This window comes from Mauremys reevesii, linkage group 15 (genome assembly GCF_016161935.1).
Source record: "Mauremys reevesii isolate NIE-2019 linkage group 15, ASM1616193v1, whole genome shotgun sequence".
Taxonomy (NCBI): Eukaryota; Metazoa; Chordata; order Testudines; family Geoemydidae; genus Mauremys; species Mauremys reevesii.
This window is the reverse complement of record NC_052637.1, coordinates 27,419,154-27,439,924: the sequence shown is the minus strand read 5'-3', so window position 1 is coordinate 27,439,924 and position 20,771 is coordinate 27,419,154. Positions and strand designations below refer to the sequence as shown.

The following is a 20,771-nucleotide window of genomic DNA, read 5'->3' as shown; positions in this document are numbered from 1 at the left end:
CTTGCCAAACATGTATAAAACAGTTTCAGAACTAAATCTGAACAGATGCAGTGGTTGGCTGTAAATACATGCTGCCAGGATTTCCTGTTAGTATTTAAAACCTTATCTTCTTGATCATGGTAACAGTGCCAGAGCTGCAGAACTTTCCACGATACTCATATCAACACCACTAGCCAGAAGCTCTGAGTGCTAGAAGCGGGCATGTACTAAGCTGCACAATACCGATGCAAATCTGTGGTTGCCTAAGAAATTCATGCTTGTCACTATGCTGCCCACCTAAAGAACTCATAGCAACAGCTAAGACAGATCTCAGATGCCTCTGCACCCCGAAAAGCCCCTCCCCCTTTGCACTAAAGGAAAATCTCAGTCTAGGGCTTGGACATATAGCCGAGCAGTTCCAACTGCATTCTGGAAAGGGTAGCGATACATAGTATCCAGCTCATTACAGATGCCTTGTTTCCTCTAGTTGAGGATATCCAGGTGCAACCCTCCCATGAGTTTTGTGGTGACACCTATCTGACAAAATAGCATGTTACTCTGCACGCTGTCTGCGCTCTCCAGAGATACATGGTTTGGGGATCATCAGAACGTCCTGCACTAGCAAGAACAAAATAAACCCAGTGCTATGCTACAGGCAGCAACAAGACCCAGTACAGCTGTGCAGGAGTTCAGTTTGCCAGAGACCCTGGCATGGTTGATAGCAGTACACACACACACACACCTCAAGCCAAACTCAACATCTGTGCATCAACATGAAAAGCTCATCTCGGGCTCACAGAGCACACCTGCTACCCATGCAGGCCAGGCTGAGCTGGATGCTAAGAGCAGGTCCATGCACAGGTAGCTGCAGTTAGTTAGCAGAGTGCATTCATTCAAAGACATAGGAACCCCTGAGGAGAAATGAGGGCCTAGAAAAAATGGACAGGCAATGCCCCATTCACAGCTCAAGAGATAACCTAGAGTGTTTAGGAGGCCCGGAAGAGAGCAATTGTAGACTCTGCGCATTGACTGGATTCCCACTAGAGACAGAGTGCTTCTAGTACCCTAGGTTTTAGAGCAATCATAAGAATGTAAGAACAGCCACACTGGGTCAGACCAATGATCCCTCTAGCCCAGCATCCCATCTTCCAATAGTGGCCAATGCCGGATGCTTCAAAGGAAATGAACACAACAGGGCAATTATCGAGTGATCAATCCCTGTTGTCTAGTCCCAGCTTCTGGCAGTCTGAGGTTTAGGGACACCCAGAGCATGGGGTTGCAGCCCCGACCCTCTTAGCTACTAGCTATTGATGAACCTATCCATCATAAACATAGGTAATTCTTTTTTTAACCCACTTATGCTTTTGGCCTTCACAACATCTCCTGGCAATGAGTCATTCAGGTTGACTGTGCGTTGGGTGAAGAAGTACTTCCTTTTGTTTGTTTTAAACCTGCTGCCTATTAATTTCATCGAGTGACTCCTGGTTCCTGTGTTACATGAAAGAGTAAATAACACTTCCTTACTTTCCCTGTACCATTCATGATTTTATAGCCCTCCGTCATATTCCTGCTTAGACTTCTCTTTTCTAAGATAAACAGTCCCGGTCTTTTTAATCTCTTCTCAGATGGTAGCTGTTCCCTACCCCTCATCATTTTGTTGCCCTTTTCTGTACTTTTTCCAATTCCAATATATCTTTTTGGAGATGGGGTGACCAGAACTGCATGCACTATTCACAATATGATCAGACTTATATAGTGGCATTATGATATTTTCTGTCTTATCTATCCCTTTCCTAATGATTGCCAACATTCTGATAGCTTTTTTTGACTGCAGCTGCACATTGAGCAGATATTTTCAAGATCTTTCTTGAGTGGGAACATCTAATTTAGACCCCATCGTTTTGCATGTATATTTGGGATTATGTTTGCCAATGTGCATTACTTTGCATTTATCAACATTGAATTTCATCTGCCATCTTCTTGCCCACTCCCCAGTTTTGCGAGATTCCTTTGTATCTCTTCCCAGTCAGCTTTGGACTCAACTATCTAGAGCAGTTTTGTATCACCTGCAAACTTTGTCACTTCACTGGTCAACATATTTATAAATGATCAGGGAAAAAGGAGTGAACAGCATAAATTCCAGGACAGATTCTCAGAGGACCCATCCATTTACTATTTTCCATTATGAAAACTAATACTTTATTCCTATCTTTTAAGCCGGTACTGATACATGAGAGGACCTTTCCTCTTACCCCATGACTGCTTATTTTACTTAAGAGCCTTTGGTGAGGGACCCTGTCAAAGGCTTTCTGAAAGTCCAAGTTCACTATATCGACTAGATAACCCTTGCCTGGTTGCTTGTTGACTCCTCCGCCCCCCAAAAAAGACTTCTAGTAGATTGGTGTGGCATGGTTTCCCTTTACAAAAGCAGTGTTGACTCTTCCCCAACATACTGTGTTCATCTATGTGTCTGATAATTCTCTTCTTTACTAGAGTTTTCACCAATTTGCCTGGTACTGAAGTTAGGCACCGCCCTGTAATCACCTCTGGAACCCTTTTTAAAAATTGACATTACATTAGCTACCCTCCAGTCCTCTGGTACAGAGGTTGATTTCAGTGATAGTCACATACAACAGTTAGTAGTTCAGAAGTTTCATACTGGGGTTCCTTCAGAACTCTTGGGTGAAAACCATCTGGTCCTGGTACTGGTTAATTTATCCATTTGTTCCAAAACCTCCTTTATGGACACCTCTGTCTGGGACAGTTCCTCAGATTTGTCACCTGAAAACAATGGCTCGGGTATGGGAATCTCCCTCACATCCTCTGCCGTGAAGGCCTATGCAAAGAATTAACTGAGCTTCTCTGTAACAGCCTTGTTTCCTTGAGGGCTCCTTTGGTGTCTTAACAGTACAGTGGCCCCGCTGATGATCCGCTTCCCACCACTGTGCGGGTGACTTTCTTCAGAGCCTTACAAAGGGGGATAAACACAATTATCCCCATTTTGAAGACAGGAAAATGGAAGCACAGAGCCTAAATGGCTTTAAGCTAGAAACTCCCTGCTCCACCCTCTAGATCATGCTGCCTCTATTTATGACAAGTCTGAGAAGCACTCCGTGCAAGGAAAGTGTTCAGCAGGAATGGCAGAGTTAGGGTATGTTTACATTGCAATTAAAAACCTGCAGCTGGCCTGTGCCCTCTGACCTGGGATCAGGCTAAGGGGCTGTTTAATTGCAGTGTAGATGCCCGAGCCCTGGGACCCTCCCACTTCACAGGGTCCTAGAAGCCTGAGCTCCAGCCCAAGCCTGAACATCTACACTGCAATGAAACAGCCCCTTAATCTGAGCCCCACAATCCAGAGTCAGCTGGCATGGGCCAGCAGTGGGTGTCTAATTGCAGTGTAGACATACCTTTAAAGACTGAAGACAAGCTGAGGGATGTTGCTTAAAGCCCTACCAGAGAAATTGGTTTCATGTCCTACACAATAGCTATGTCAGAGTGCAGCATCCAACCATGCAACATCATTCAGCATCATCCCTGCGTATTGCCATGGTTTAACCCTTCATATGCTGTGCACGTCTCTGGCTACAAAATGCCCCCACACTGCCAAGGTACTGGGGCTAAAGGCTGAAGAGTGGGCCCATAACAAACTCTCCCTTTCAAGGAGCCAGGAGAAGCACTGCTGCTAAACTGCCCGAAGCACCATCATGCACCTCTAAAGGAGCAACAGCAGCTTCCACTGGGACATTTGTGGGCCTCGAGCCTTGTTCTGTGGGATCTGTGCGGCCCAGTTAATCACTCCCGCCCCAGGCTGCTGTCCCTTCCCCTAGTACACTGGTCTCTAGACTGGGTCACACTCTTCACTCAGATTAGCACAGAGGTTTGTACACTTTGAAGAGGGTATAAAACTGCCACAGAAAGACAACTTGATTCTCCCCTCTTCTTCTTGGAGATCTGCACAGGCAGGATTTCCCCTCCACAGAGTTCATTTCTCTCCCCTCAGTTTCCTTCTATTGCTGGCCTTCAATCTTCAGTTTGCACTTAGCACCTGATTACCTCCTGGTGATTCCTCTCAACTACAGGCAGCAGAGCGAAGGAAAGAAGCTCCAGATCCCACAAGGGGAAGGGGGAATTGCTATAAAATGTATCTTTCCCTGTATTTGGTGTTTCAGGCATGGGTGTGACAGGGAAACACACAGGTCTGACTCGTCATATCACGCATGTGGGATGCACAGTGCTGAACCAGCAGTATCAGTCAGCTGAGGGGATGAAAAGCAACAGCTTCTCAGGGTCAGGTATCCACAAACGGCTACGAGAGCAGTACAGACCAATGCCAACTAACCTCTGAACTGCTGGGTGCCACAATCCCATGACGCCATCGCTGGCGGGTGCAACGGGGAGGTGTTTTAGAACCCAAGTGTGCATTTAGAGCACTCGGCTGGTTAGAGGCAGACTCAGCAGCAGGGACCAAGCACAGCACACACAGGGGCTGTGTCCCCTGCCCTCATCCTGCAGCTCAATCCTAGGCCAAGCTTGCTGTTGCAGCCCAGGCATTTCCTGAGCAGAGGGCCAGGAGTTCTCAAAGGAGGGTTCCTAACTCCCATTGACTTTCCATGGGATTTGGGCCCCATGTTTTCTTAAGCTCCTTTGAAAAATCAAGCCAGAATTTATGTCCAGAGGTACTATGGGTGAATGTATGGGGATTAGGAGAACTGTATGGTCATCACAGACTGCACTTAACCCCGTGAGGCATTTCTTTCATGGCCCTTTCCCCCTCCACAGCATTTCTTCCCCTTCCTCCCCACAATCACCCACTGAAATACAGACAGTCCATGAGAAACGAATGCCAAGGGGCCTGCTCTTGCTGCCAGGGATGCCACATGGGAGACGCTAAGCATGACCTCATTGGACAGTCTCAAAGAGGGATGGCCGTGAAGACGGCTGCTCCTGAATTAGGAGCACTCTGAGTCTTGTCTGTAGAACCTCTGAAGCCAAAGGCAATACAATGAAGTCAAAAGGTAAGTAAGAAATATGCTTCAGTGCTTTGGTTTTAGACCATCTGTTGCAGAGGTGGAAGAGGACTGGGCAGCTGAGTGAACGGGGCAGTTCATGTCTCAAAAGCTACTGTTTCAGACTCTCTGCAGGGGCATCTGCCCCAGCTGGCATCGGTTACCGTTGCTTCAAGTTTTGGAGGTTCTTATCCCCACCACAAAAGCCATAAGCCAGAAACGGGAGAAGGATCTTGTCTCTGCCTCCTGGGTCTATTGGTGAGTTGACCAGACAGCTGCCGTATATACATTGATCAAGGTGATGGTTTCTGTCCAGATCCTAGTGAGGGAGGTCTCCCATCCCACAGAGGTGCCAGTGTTGGTAGTGAGCCTGCAGACAGGCCTCTTCTCTCATTCCTAGGTGGGGAGGCACATTGGTGATGCAGATGCTGCTATGGAGCAAGTTGTTCAACCTGCCAATCCAGCATGTGGCACTTCGAAAGCGCACCGAAAGGAACTGAACTCGAGCTAAACGACATCCTGCTTAAAGACACAATGGGAGCCCCTGGTCCTTTAGGACAGTGGTTCTCAACCAGACGCAGAGGTCTTCCAGGGGGTACATCAACTCATCTAGATATTTGCCTAGTTTTACAACACGCTTCATAAAAAGCATTAGTGAAGACAGTGCAAACTAAAATTACATACAGTGACTTGTTTGTTTGTGTTATATACTATTCACTGAAATGTAAGTATAATACTTATATTCCAATTGATTTATTTTATAATTATATGGTGAAAATGAGAAAATAAGCCGTTTGTCAGTACTAGTGTAGCTGTGACACTTTTGTATTTTTATGTCTGATTTTGTAAGCAAGTGAGGTGAAACTTGTGGGTACGCAATCAGACTCCTGAAAGGGGTACAGTAATCTAAAAAGGTTGAGAGCCACTGCTTGAGGATACGTCTACACTGCAATTAAACACCCATGGCTGGCTTGGGGTCAGCTGACTTGGGCCTGCGGTGTAGACATTCAAGCTGAGGCTGGAGCCCAAGGCCTGGGACCCCATGAGGAGGGAGGGTCCCAAAGCCCAGGCTCCAGCCCGAGCCCAAACATTTACACCACAATTTTGCAGTCACATGGCCTGCGCCAGAGTCAGGGCCAGCTGTGGGTGTTTAATTGCAGTGTAGACATTCAGTTATTGAGCTGGGGAGAAGCTTGGGTAAAATGGCTCCAACCCTCCTGATCCGCACTGCCTGTTAACTCACCAGGAAGTGGCCATTTGAGGCTCATCTCTCACTCATTCATTTGCAAGAGAAGCAGAAGTTTTGCAAATTGCTTCCCAGTTCCCACTCTCCTCCTGTTGCTTGGGGAGGCTCTGTGACAGTAAGAGAGTTTAACCCTTTCAGTGCTACACCATCCCATGGGGGCATTTCCCAAGAGAGGAACTCACACTAATCCCAACTGCTGCTGTTCACCGTTCCAGGTGGCTTCTATCACTAGGGAACTCCACGCTGAGGGGCGCCAGCCACCCTCTGCAGTGTCCCATGGCTCCTATGCTCAGTCCCCTGTGACTCAGGCAGGGTTGTCTCCTGTTTCTGGGATAAAAAGCATGATCTACCGGTAGTGCACATGGCAAGGAGGAACTTGGCACTTGCACAAGAGACGGACCTAAAAGACTGAGCAAAATAGGAGAAAAAACAGGAAACAAACATACAGAAGGAAAAAAAAAGCCTGAAGGGAAAGATTGAAAAAACAAAACCAAAACACACACACACACACACACACACACACACACACACACACACACACACACGTGAGGAAAGAAAATAACTTTGCCGTGGCAGTGCAAGGGATGGGAGTAGCCACTAGTTCCCCACAGGAAGCTGTGATCCAGCCAGAACTGCTATATATTCCCTTCAACCCACCTACAAGAAATGCCACGCCTAGAGGTGTTGTGGAGGACTCCGGCAGCCCAGCTTTAACCAAGCTTTGGAAAGTGAGTCCCCCTGCAGGAAACTAAAGCCACTTGCAGGTCCTTTGCAATCCTGCTACGTGTTAAAGGCCCACACATCTTAATTTATACATGCCCTCCCTTCTCACTACCCACGCTTTGGGAAACCCTGATGTAGTTCATAATATGAACCTTCCTCTCCTTTCTTCCATGCTTTGATAAGCAGAGAAATAGTTAAGAAAGTTCATAATTTCCTCTTTTAAAGGCCAGAAGGCATCATTTTGATCCCACAGTCCGACCTATTGCTTAACACAAACTAGAGAACCTCACCTAGGATTCCTGTACCATTTCTGTTTGCAATTGAAGTATCATCATTGGGGTCTCAGTTTGGCCCCATTCATTTCCGTGTGTGCTTTCACACTGGAAAGCTACTGTTTCAGACTCTCGGCAAACTCAAGCAGAGGTCTCTGCCTCAGTTACACTTGCTTCACGTGCTGAATGTTTTCTTGACAGTCTCCACCTGGTGTTTTAAAATAATTAGAACAGATTCTGGAGAACAATCGAGAGACGGTCGGTCTCCAGCCAGTCGGTTGTATTCTGCACTTTGGCAAATGCTGTAATCTCAGGCTGTTTGAGAAGGAAGGAGAGCCTTCCAGCAGGACAAGTAAGACTTGCCCATCTACCCTTCTGCTATGCATCAGCTATTAAGACTCAGTCTCACTTTGCTGGACTCAACATCTTTCTAACCCACACACCAGTCCTCTCAGTGAAGACAGGAAACCACATGTCCTGTTTTCTCTAACCACAGGAGAGTACATCTCAAGTGGCAGATAAAGGTGCAGGAAGCCAACATTGCTAGAGACATCAGAAAACAAGATGTGTTGTCATTTAGCCTATTCCCCTTTCCCTCTCACAAAGGTGGTTTCCAAGAGAAAAAACTAAGTTATGACACATGGCTTAGCTCTCCTGAACATCCCTGGATTGATTTCCCAGAATGCCCAGCCTTTAGCACACTGAACATGGGTTCTGGAGCCAGGTGCAGCTGAGAAGTGCAGTTGAGTCCTACTTGTATAACATCATTCAGGGTCATCAGCTAGGATGGGGCATAGTCATACCCTAAAATCCTCTCTGGTGGGATCAATGAACTCCCCGCAAGGGCCAGGATACAGGAAAAAAGCCATTTCTCCCAGACACCCTATATCCAGAAAGACACTCTGCACTGCCAGCTACTTTACTCCCCACTGAGAAAGAGGAGTGGAGTGATTGGGGGATTATTTAAATGAAGGACACAAAGCTTTTCACCTTCCCCCAGGGTGAAGAGCCCCTCTGCACGTACTCCTGTTCCAGGTGTCAGAGGTCAGCAGAGGAGGGACAGAGAAAGGACAAAGACCGATGCTGGCCTGTGCGTTACGGTTTTAACTGCGGAATTTTAGTTCCATTTTCCCCTTTAAAAAGTGAAGTAATTGCGTAGACCCTAGTTAAATTAGCTGAAAAAAGAGTAAGCAGGTTGTTAAATATGAGCGGCATTGAAAGAGACTCCCCATCTCTCTTTGCCCAGCTTCAGGCACTGTTACCTTCAGAGTAAGAGCTGCTACAGGCACAGACAAAGCAGAAAGAAGAGGAGTACTTGTGGCACCTTAGAGACTAACAAATTTATTTGAGCATAAGCTTTCTTGGGCTATAGCCCACTTCATCGGATGCATGCAGTGGAAAATACACACACACACACACACATATATATACACACACACACACACACACACACACACACAGAGAGAGAACATGAAACAATGGGTATTACCATACACACACTAACAAGAGTTAAGGTTGCACAACTAGCCCAATCCTACACACATGCATCTGAGGAACCTGAGCAGCCCCAATGACTTCTACAAGGTCACTTGGGTGAGTAAAACTAGCCACAGGCATCAGTGTTGTCAGGCGTTCAAGGGCAGCCAATGAGCTGCTGGGGGGGGGGGGGGGGTATTTAAAACCTCTGTGACTGTAATAAGGAGAGTTATGTCCAGGGAGCCTCTCTGTCGATTAGAGGTCAAAGCAGCAGGATGTGGGAGGAGGACAAGACAGGGAGGCCTAGAATACAGCAGTTGCTCCTAAGAGTGCTGCTCCGGCGAGGGTTACCGTCTGGGAACTCATTTATACAAGGGGTACATTAGGCCTGGAGCAGCTGTGGAACCCCTCTCCTCTGGCACACCGAGATCAGCAGAGCACATATCCCCCCACATTACCATCTGGGTTGCCTGACCTCTCTGTATCAGTTGCTTCCCCTTCATTCCAACAGCAGCCCCTGTGCTAGCCGGCACCGAGGCTTCCCCATCTTCCTGCTAGGAATACAACCTCCTATTCATTCCATCCCAAACAATACTGGGCATGTAAGCAGGGCTCCAACTGAGGAGGGAGAAGAAACAACAGCTGGTCTTGTTGAGCTAATTAATTATAAATACAAGGGAAGGACAACCGGGAGGGAGAGGTCCCTGTGTTAAGTGTTTACCAGTTGAACCTTGCATGGGATCTGAGGGGGTTTTGTCTCAGGCCCTGCAGATGGAGTAGTTCTATACACTTTAGTACTGGCAGCCCCTGTGGTACAAGACCCTTAAAATACAGAGAGCCGCTATTCCCTGACTCCATCTGCCTGGGTCCATTGCACTAACTAGGGGACTCCCATGGGTTTTCAGACACTTTGCTATCAAGCTACTCCACTCCAGACCCCAGAATTTTAAAGATATTGTTAAAATATCTCCCTGTGCTTTAGGCAGAGAAACCTGCTGTGAATTCAGCCCACTGCACAAGCTACCAGGAGCCTCTTCCATCCTGCCTTCAACACTGCCTACAAGGCAAGCAGAAACCTCAGCAAAGAAAGGAAACAGCAACTTACCCTGGGACTGCTTTTATTGCTGGTGCTGCTTCTCCTCCTCCAGTCAGCTTGCAATGATTTCCTCCTCCCCCTAATCAACTAACTCCTTCCACTTGCCTTGCTCTGTGCTGATGGTGAGCTCCCCCTCGATTAGCTGCAGTCAGCCTGCACACACATCTTCTTAAAGGGGACTTGCTTCCCAGCACTCTCCTTTTCCTGTCCTACGGCTCCCTGCCACCATCCCCCAAGTCAACAGAATTCCACCCCTCCTCCCACGGCCGCTTTTGAAAGGGCATATAACCCTCTTTACCAGAATCTTATATATGCTTACCCGTCCTCCTAGGAAGCCCTGCAATGAGATGGACCATCCCATGCTCTCCCTACCCCTCACCCCACCCGTTTGGAGTGGAAAGTGCCCTGCCTGTGCCAGGGAGGCTGCTGCATTGCAGGGCAATTTCAGTAGTCCTACTGCAAACAACTGCCCCATGAGAGTTAAGGCTTGTGAAGACAAAGGGCATGTCTGCACTGCAATTAAATACTCGCAGCTGACCGGGTCAGTGGACTCGGACTCGCGGGGCTCTAAAACTGCCGTGTAGACATCCAGGCTCAGGCTGGAGGATGGGTTCTGGGACCTTCTCTCCTTGCAGAATCCAGGCTCCATCCCAAGGCCAGATGTCTACATTGCAAGTTTTATAATCTCACAGTCCAAGCCTGTTTACATGGGCCAGCTATGGTGTTTAACTGCAGTGTAGACATACTCGAAAAGGCCCAGACATTTGGATCCACAGTTCTGAGAGGGGCCCTCCAAGCTGTTTCGTTGGCTGGCTGAGCCTGTATTTGTACTGTGTATACTGTGCATGCCCTCAATGGAGTGCTAGGGACCACTTCCCTTGAAGGGTACTTGCCAGCTTTAGAGATTGGACCAGATGGCTATCAGGGATGGCAGCATCTTAGAGATTTTCACTGAGAAATAGCATCAACAGCGGAGATCAATTCAGGCCCTGTCTAGACATCCATGGAGCTGCCTCTAGTGAAGACACACTGCACAGTGAAACTTACCTCAGCGACTTACCAGGGTAAATCGCACTGGAGCAAGCCCCATTTTACAGGTTGCATATACACCGGGGGCGGGAGGTTTCTATCACACTGTGGCTTCACCAGGGTTAAAAAGCACCGAGAAGTGTACACAGGGCATTAGGGCAGACCCACCCATCCTGACTCCACATTCAAAACCGCCCACAGAGGGTTGTGTGCTGTGACGCTACCTCCTGACACAGCATCACTGCTTCAGTTTGGGCAAAGTGCCTGCTAGTCCTGCCCCTGTGTTCCCAACCCAGGGTGCCAGCAAGAGCTACGGTCCCCTCCCAGCTGTACCGGCAGCAGGATGTTGTTAACATCCTTGGGGTGAGGCTGGCACTTCGCCTCTGGGTGCCTAGTGGCATAGGGGCTTGGGGCCTGCTGTGCGAACAGAGGCTCTTTTCATAGGTAAAGGGATGGCAGCAAGTGGGGACTTTTTAGCAGGACAGAATACAAAGCTGGGCAGCCCCTGGGAGCGCCCCTTTCACCTTGATGCTCTAGGCAGCTGCTTCCTTGGCTGCCCTTTTCACGGACCCTAGCCTGGATTATTTCAACCATACAGCAGTCTGCTTCAGTAAACAAACCCAAAAGGCAGCCTCCATCCCACCCACCCCCACCCCCACCATTACCTAGCCTCCATCCTCAAATATTTGCATTAGAAGGGCCTCCCCAGCCTCCACTTCCCCCAGTGCAAACAGGAAGGCGGGATTCCTGGAGATTATCACAATGTAAGATGGCCAGGCTGGAATGCCTGGCGCCACTGCTGTCATTGCACTGGAGCACTTAGGCAGTCTGCTATCCTCTAACCGGCCAGGTCCTGGGATGAATGGAAACAGGCTTTGGTGCCCAGCACTTTTCAGGAGTGGTCACTGCACCGTGGACGCTGCCTACCAGCCCACTATCTCTGCAGCAGATCACACAGACCACAGAAATGGAGACGTGCTGAGGCTGGTTGACTCAGCAAATTAATTTAGGGGCACTCCTTCCTCTATTCTCAAAGTCCATTGTCTTCCCCAGACTAAAACCAAGATGGCTCCCTTGTTCTGAGACCTGGTTGTCTTGGCTCCAATACTGTTGCTTAGATTCTTTGATTCTCAGGGTTTTTTTATTTTTTTAAAGCTATCCCCAGAGACACTCAGTACATTGCAGGACGGGGATCATAGGACACTGAAGAGGTGAAGACAGATCAAACTGTGCGCCCCTACTACTTTGAAACAGGGTAGGGAGAACACACAGATCAGATGTGTTATCAGCATCAGCAGTCCCCTCTCAAAGATCAAACCCTTAGACTGATTTCTGATAACTAGACCAAAGGAGCTGCTGCTAGGCCTCTGGGATCCTAGCCGTGTATGAAATACTCTTTGGCAGGAAAAACAGCCAAAGGCCCTGCAAGCCAAACCCAGTTGGTGCCTAAACCCCTGGTCTTCAAGTAGCATTTTGTGCCTGTTCTGTTGGTTTCTGTTGTCCACGGCAGGCTCTACAACTCACATTCTGTTTTTCTTCTCCCCTAAGAATTGGTTTGAGCCGCCTTATTTCCCTTGTCCAGTGGTAGGTCCCTGCCAATTGCAACGTTAACCCCACTCATCCCGACAGCTGCCTTCCCTTCGCTTCTCTTTCCCGGGCTGCCAACAGCTCTGGCAATGTTGCTGAAGTTGGCATGTATCCCTCTGCAAACTGGCTGTAAAACAGGCTGGACAGGATTGATTCCGGCCCCTCACTTTACTGATCGCCACAAATAACAATTGCTGAGAAAGTGCCGTCACTGCGCTGAAACCAAGGCCGGAAATCCAGCCTCAATCTGCTTACGCTGCAGCTGGATTACACCACTTTTTATGACTTAATAAAGCTCTAACCCCTATAAATGGGCATTAGTGTTTTAATCTCCTTAATAGTGAAAATCCTATGCTAGATGCCAAACAGGGCCTTACCCAGTGGTAGCTGGGCCCATCATTTTTTAAGGTAACTCCTTCCAGGTTTGCATTAGGTTGAGGGCCAGGACTGGGTCATGCAAGCCAGCAGGCTGACCTGCACCGTGACAGGGCCTTGCTGATGTAAGGCTCAGTCATGCTCATGCTGAAGACAATGTCTTCAAAGAGAGCAGGATCAGGGCCTTCGAATACAGAGACAGCCATATAAAATGGTTGCCACTGAAAAGCCATCATGTGCCAAGAGTTAGCACCCAGCTGTGTCTGAGATGCTGCACTTTCCATTTGCGCTTAGAACAGGAAATCAGTGAGGTCTCTCAGATGTGTGTTGACTTTATAAATGGTGGCTACCCTACACTTTATTATTAAAACAATTACACACACACAGGATTACAACCATCACCTGGATGCTTGTGAAATGCCCCTACTCTGGGACACGAGAAGGGACTGAACCAGAATCTTTACCCAAATAGCATGGACTTCTACCCCTTGAGCTGAAGGAGTAACTCTATGAACTGCTAGCAGTAGCAAGTCCTTATCCTCTGGGTGGGTGAGCTGCTGGAGGGGGAACACAACATATTTGGCCAGCCTGTTACATTTGAAACTGAAGTCTGTTTTCTTACTGCTTTCCTCGCTGTTCCACTCAGACTCGGGTTTGTGATGTTAGCCTTGTTTGCGAGCAGCAGAAAACTGCAGAAAAAGTTTCTCCCCTCAGTCAAGCATTGTAGCGCATCTATAAACACTGCCTCGTGGCTGGTAACTCACATGCCGTGGGACGGGTAGCTCACGTATCACGGAACTCTTACACGCTCTTTCGAGTGCACTTACTGTTACAGCTGCACAGGCAACACAAAGAGCCCACCCGGAAAAACGATCGAAGAGTGGGGAGAATGAGACCCGAGCACAAAGACTATAAAAGAGACATCCCCTGTCTCTACCAAAGAGACACGCTGGGCATTTAGAACAGTACATTTTGTCAATGTTATTTGTAGACCGGGGTGGGCAAACTCCGGCCCCTCAGGGCTTTGGATCCGGCCTGTGGAATTGCCCCCCGTGGCACTTGGTGCCACTCTCAGAAGCGGCCCTCGGGTGGGGGGGCCAGAGGGCTCTGTGTGTTGCCCTTGCCTCCAGGCACTGCCCCACGCAGCTCCCGTTGCCTGGGAATGGGGAACTGCGGCCAATGGGAGCTTCGGGGAAGGTACCTGGAGGAGTGGTAAGGGCAGTGCACACAGAGCCCTCCGCCCCGCCTCCCCCAGGGGCCGCAGCGCTTCCTGGAGCGGTGCGGGGCTGGGGACAGGGCAGGCATGCAGAGAGCCTGCCCTGGTCCTGGTGCACACTGCTGCCACCCCGGAGCCGCTTGAGGTAAGTGGGGCTGGAGCCCGAACCCTTCCTGTACCCCACCCCCCAACTCCCTGCCCTAAGCCCCCTGCCTGCACCCCGCCCCCCAACTCCCTGCCCTGAGCCTCCTCGTACATCCCGCACCCCTCCTCTGCCCCAATCCCTTGCCCTGAGTCCCGTCCTGCTCACCGCACCCCCTCCCACACCCCACACTCCTTCCCGCAGCCCAACCCCCTGCCCTGCATACAATTTCCCCGCCAAGATGAGGCCGTCGGTCCAAAAAGTTTGCTCACCCCTGTTGTAGACTGCTTGTGCAGAGCAGTGATACTCAAGACCTCAGTGGTTCAGGAGCCAAATTAGCAATCTATAATTACCAAAAAGAGCCACAGTCGTGTGAATTCATTGTTTCATTTACTACAGAACTATCTAGTCATATTTAAACAGCATGACAGGGAAATATTTAGATTACATATATCCCCACATACATCATTCTCACGCAAAATGACTGACCAAGTATTATTATTTTATCAACTACAATTGGTTAATAACGTAGTAAAAGCATCCTGATTGGTTAATAATTAAGTCACACTGTGTTTTAATATCATGCGCTGCAAAGAGGCTCCAGCGACCCATTATAGACCCACTTGCGGCTCCCAAGCCTCAGTCAGAGTATCACCGGCACAGAGGAATCGCTTGTACAGCAACATGACCACCTCTCACCGTTGTGCTGTAGTAGCACCTACAGGCTTCTGAGGTTGAGGCCCAATTATACTAGTTTCTCTAAATGGAGATAGGAAGAGAGAGTCTCTGTCCTGAAGAGCTTACTGCCCAAAATGACTACAGGTTAGCGGCAGGACGGATTCTTATCCCCAGCTGCCGGTGAGCAACATAGAGATTAAGTGACTTGCCCAAGGTCACACGGGACAGCTATAGCAGATCTAGGAACTGAACCCAGGACTTCTGCACCCCAGTCTAGGGTCATAATTCACAAGATCATCCTGCCTCTCTCTCAAAACTTTGGGGGTAGGAATAATTCTGGGCAAACCCCCATGTTCTTACAAGAAGCGTCACAGATTTGCACTAAGCACAAGGGGACACGTTGTCAGTGTTGCATCTCCTCCAAAAAACTGGGCCTGATTCTCCCCTACCTTGCATAACCACTTACACGTGTGGGTGTAAAACTAGACCAGATCAGAATTCTCCAAGCACACCAATGGCAGCGTTTTATATCCCCTTGGTACAAGGCAGTAGAGAATCAGGCCCAGCAGCAGCCCAGGGGGCCACAAATTCTGCTGGGGCATTGGTTCAGGACCAGCTCCCAGAGGATACTCCGTGGCATCTATAGTAATGAATCACCAATGCCACTAGCACTTTCCACAGGAGCCCAGGTTTTCCCTGGGGCAATCCCACACAAAGGCTGTACCAGGGTCCGCTGCTGCTTACCGTGGAATGAGTGGCCATATGGCCACTGGACAGGCACCAGGCTAGGAGACAGACCTGCTGGGTTCTAGTTTTTACTCTGCAATTGATACGCTATTTTGGACACAGTAGAGAGTGCAAGGTGCAGGCAGCCAAACGTTCTGCCTTGTGGCTCTTAACAACAGAGCTCTGAAGAGTAGTTTCCAATCCATATAGGCGCACATCACATTGATCCCTGGTTTACCGCACAGCAATAGGGCTCAGACACCAAACTGTATTTTATTTTTGGTAAACAAAACGACCCAATTTGCAGAGGTGTCAATCACCCATAACTCCTACTGGCTTCAGTGGGTGCTGCAGGTGTTCTGCCCCTTGCAAACTCCAGCCACTTGTATTGCAATTCTCAGATCAGGGGCAGAAAATGGAGAAAATTCAGACCATAGTGAAGCTCCATTAAAGTCAATAGGAGGCAGTGTGAACCACTGAACAGGGAAGGACCCCGGTCTGCAAATCAGATTCTATCCAGTGCAATTCAAATGTGTAACAGTGAGAGTAATTAGCCATTGGAACCATTCAAGGGCGACAGGTGTGAGGGGCCCGAAGGGTCACATAACCCTTCCCAAATGCTGGGAAGGGCCAGCAGCTGGCAGGGCCAGAGCTGAAAGGGAAGAGGTGGGACCAGAGCCTCTCCTCTTCTGGCCATGCTGCCCGGCTGCTGCCCTCTCCCACGCTGCCCGGCATGGTGCAGCAGCTCAGAGCAGCAGGACAGAGTCCTCCCCCACCCCCCATGCCAGGTAACATGCTGGGATGGGGTGACAGCACTCTCCCGAGTCCCAGGCAGCTTCCGGTCACGCTGCACAGCGTGGTGCAGCGGGACAGAGTCCCCCCTCCACCAGGTAACATGGGATAGGAAAGAGACAGGGTGGGGACCCTGGGCTGGGAGGAGTCATGTATGGGTGTCACATGGTGAGGCCACATGCTCCCCTTGGGCTGGTGCCCCCTTTGTGTCCCTCCCCACTAGTTGCCACCAAGGGTTGTTTGTGGTGGATTCTCCACCACTGGAAATCTTTACATCAAGAGTGGAGGTTTTTCTAAAAGATCTGATCTAGTTCAAACAGGAATTAATTCCGGGACCTTGGGATATGCAGGAGGTCAGTCTAAATGATCACAATGGTTCCTTTTGGTCTTGTAATCTATGAATCAGCTGCCACTCGCCTGCACTGAAACCTTGGCTAAGGCACTTCACCTCTCTATCCCTTAGTTAACCTCAAAATGGAAGGACAGTAATACATGTCTTCCTGGGTAAAGCGCTTAGACATCTATGGGTTAAGAGAACTATATAAGAGTTAGGTATAATCATTATATCGGAATTCAATATTATTAATATTTGTTACATTCAATTGTGGCAGAGCCCTGAGTCCCTCCTCCTACATAAAATGCAGTTTTCTTCAAGTTGTCCGTTTTTGGCAGTGGTTGAACTCCCTATTTAACAGCATAATCCTTGCTTAGCATATGCCTGGGCCTGTGCGAAGACCCCACTCATTTCCAAACAGCGCTGCAAGCAGAAATTTACTCAGCGGCTTAATCCCACAAAAGGGAGACCTTATGCTTTCCTGGGGTGAATGGACCCAATCCAAACTCCCAAGGATTCAGAGCAAACAAGACCCATCCTGCCACTGTGGGGCAGCCCCAGGAGCAGTGCAGAGAGCAGAGACTTACACTAATTAGCTCGCTGCTCCTGTCTGAGACCAGATTGAAAATGAAAAACGGGGACATTTCACTCTGGACCACATGAAAAACTCCCCAGACATTTGCAGTTGCTGGTTATTCACCAGTCATCTTTTTGGCCAGAGTTTTGGCCATACATTTCCCCTCCCCCACCCCCGATGCTGTGGTAAAGAGACTTCATTATCAATAGTTCTAAGAGTCAGGAGAACGCAGTGTTGGATGGGAGCGTCGAGTGGGGGGGAAACTGGAGAGTGAGAGGAAGATGGTCCAGTGATTAGGGCCCTGGCCTCAGACTTGGAAGACCTCGGTTCAAGTTCTTGCTCTATCACAGCATTCGTGTGTGAATATGGGCAAGTCACTTAGAGTCTCTGAGCCTCAGTTCCCCCATCTGTAAAGTGGGGATGTAGCACTGCTCTGCCTCGCAGGGGTGTTGGGACGGTAAATACACTAAAGACTGTGAGGGACTATATCAGTACTTCAGACAGCGAGGAGAACTTTTGGAATCAAGTACTTCTGCAGTTGTGAATTTGTTTTGATTGGCAAGAAACAGGGAGCAATTCTGATTGTTTCCCTGAATTCAATAAGCTGCATCATTCATATCTTCTGGAGAAGCATCAGTTTTCCATTTGCCACCTCTGATCTCTCCCTCCTGCTGCAGCGCAGGGAGCATCTGTGTGGGAAACACATCCGCTCTGACAGCTCGTTCCCACAGCCTGCTCCATCAACTTCAATCCTGGGCTTAAAACAGGAGCAGGGCAAGCAGCGTATTGGGGCACTTCAGACTCTGCAAGTCCTGGGCCAGTCTAACCTTCGCTCTCTCACAGACACCCCCCCTGATTAAAGTACCTGAGGGAGATTCAATTTACAGCCTGATTCCCTCCCATGACTAAGAGCCCAACAAATCACACGGGCCGCTCTGGACATACCCTCTGCATTGCTCAACCCTTTCAGGTGCAACTACAGGGAGTTTGGGGAAAGGAGCTGGGGTTGGGTTCAGCTCTGTCTCTCTTAAGAAAAATAAAACATTCCTATGCAGTGAGCTAGGCCTGGCTGCCTGACCCCTGGCTAAGAAGGGGAAGAACAGCTCCCACAGACTGACACCTCCAGCCTGGCTCACGTCCACAAGCAGGCACAGGACGGAAGGAAGGAAGGAATCATTCTGGATGTTGCCATCAGTCGATATGCAAAGCCGGCTCTGCGTCCTTGAGATGTGTCAGCTGCTCTGCCAAGAGGGTGTGACTCACTTCCCTTCACCCAGCACTGTCACTGCAGCAGCACCCTTCCTTCCAGCGCGGCCCATTAGCAGCAGGGAGACCCGCAGCACCACTAGGCCAGCGACTTCTAACTGTGCTCCATCAGTCACTGCTGAGAGGCAGGCCCAGGGCCAGACACACACTCAGGGAGCAGAGGAGAAAGATTCTCCCATCATCCTCTGCTCATGGAGGACACAAGCTCGGTAGTGTGACATGCTGACATCATCAGGAGTTGAGAGCACTCAGGAGACACCTAGAATGAGGCAGGATCAGGGCAACAGCTACTGATTTGCCTTTACACATAGACATCGTTAGACAAACACCAGTGTCGCAGCTACAAAGGTCACCTTGGAGAGTGATGCTCAGACCTACAGAAGGTGGGGAGCCCTGCTCTTTGGGCCACAGCTGGAGATCTGCTGCCGTTGCTGAGGAAGAGAGCAGACTAAGGCTTTGGCTACACTTAAGCGCTAAGTGTAATCAAAGCGCCAGCGCTGGGAGAAAGCTCTCCCAGCGCTGTCCCCCTCCCTCCTCCGTGTGGAATATAACGCAGCGCTGCTGGCTGTGCTCCAGCGCGCTGGGGCTTTGACCACACTGGCGCTTTGCAGCGCCACAACTGGAGAGAGTGTGTGTTTTGTGTGCTGCCTGCCTGCCTGCATGTAAGCCTTGCCAAGCCCATAATCTCATGCCACGTTCCCTCTGAGCTGCCTCTGTCTTCCAGTGTTTTTCTGGTTGATGGGCAGCTAACAGCTCCCCTCCTGCAGTGAGGATTTGAGTGTTGTCCCACTTCTCATGGAAGGGAGGTCCTGAACCTAGAGAGGAGACCATCAATAGCTAACTCCTCACCCTACATTAGAAATTCATCTGTCTGGATGGGCCATTACACAAAGTAAAATTATCTTCCCCCACCCCAGTTCCTTATATCTCCTTGTCAAGTGCTGGAAATGGGCCATTTTCATTACCACTACAAACAGTTCTTTTTCTCTCCTGCTAACAACAGCTCACCTTAACTGATCACTCTCCTTATAATGTGTATGGTAACACCCATTGTTTCATGTTCCCTGTGTGTGTGTGTGTGTGTATATATATATATATATATATCTTCCTTCTGTATTTTCCACTATATGCATCTGATGAAGTGAGCTGTAGCCCACGAAAGCTTATGCTACAATACATTTGTTAGTCTCTAAGGTGCCACAAGTACTCCTCTTCTTTCATCTGCCACCATCATCCAAATGCTAACTGCAGCCAGCAGCTGATTAACCAGAGATTGAATGCATCATCTGGTCTGAAGGGGCTCTTGCACCCCAAGATTGGGTTCCCTCTCCCTGGGCTCTAAGGTTTGACACTTCTCTCCACATAGCCTCCTGCCCCATAAAAACGTATGCACCAAGCTCCCAATTCACTGTTCCACGAGGCCCGCTTTAAGCCATTCCAGCGGCATAAAGGAGCTGTTCGGTAGCAGAACAGACTGCCTGGCTAATAACCCCAGTGTAACTGCTTTATGCCACTCCCTCTTGCAGCTCCCTCAAACTGCTCTCACTTTCACCCGGCTGAGAACACAGGGAGGGGGGCGGTGGCTTAGGGTACGATTACAATGCAATAACAGATCCATGGCATGGCCACAGGTCGGCTGACTCAGGCTCTCGGAGCTTGGGCTCGAGGGGCTAAAATTTGCAGTGTAGACACTGGGGCTTGGGTTGGAGCCTGGGCTCTGAGACCCTGTAATGGGGATGGGTCTCAGAGCCCTGGCTCCAGCCCAAGCTTGAATGCCTACACTGCTATTTTTAGCCCCACAGCCTGAGCCAACTGACCCGGGCTCTGAGACTCGGTGCCACGGGGTTTTTACTGCAGCGTAGACGTACCTATAAAATCTTCTATCCATGGATGGAGCAGAGATCAGAAGGAATGGAGAATCAGGCGCCACATCTCCCACTGCCCAGCACAACCATTGCAAAGCCGCTGGAAGCTAGTCTTCCCCCACAAACTCAGGACAATTTTGGAGTGGTTTGGCACTACTTCACCACAACCTGCTTTTCTCTAACCACTAGCAGCCTCATTTATGGACAACTAAAAACAGCAACGGGCGATTTGCATAAAGACCTACAGGAAATGCCCTCAGCAAGTAACAATCAGTTCTCATCCAACAGGCTCTAAATGGGCAAGGGGAAAAATGCACATTTTAAAGAAAATCTTGTAATTTTTTGGGGGGTTAACAAATAAATGCAGCAAAGTGGGGGAAGTCACC

The 20,771-nt window shown here is 49.2% G+C and overlaps 1 protein-coding gene across 8 annotated transcripts in view; it reads right to left on the bottom strand.

Annotated features, from left to right (window-relative positions):
• The window catches only part of SEPTIN9 (septin 9), a 260,037-nt gene that overhangs the window by 36,878 nt on the left and 202,388 nt on the right, over positions 1 to 20,771 (bottom strand). The window contains exon 1 of one of the 8 annotated variants that reach the window (XM_039500940.1): positions 9,808 to 9,827. The exons of 6 other annotated variants lie outside the window; for them this stretch is intronic. The gene's annotated coding sequence lies outside the window, so the exon portion shown is untranslated. Of the gene's footprint in view, positions 1 to 9,177; positions 9,197 to 9,807; positions 9,828 to 20,771 lie in introns of those variants that run through there. One more of the 8 variants, XM_039500938.1, reaches the window with a different exon arrangement.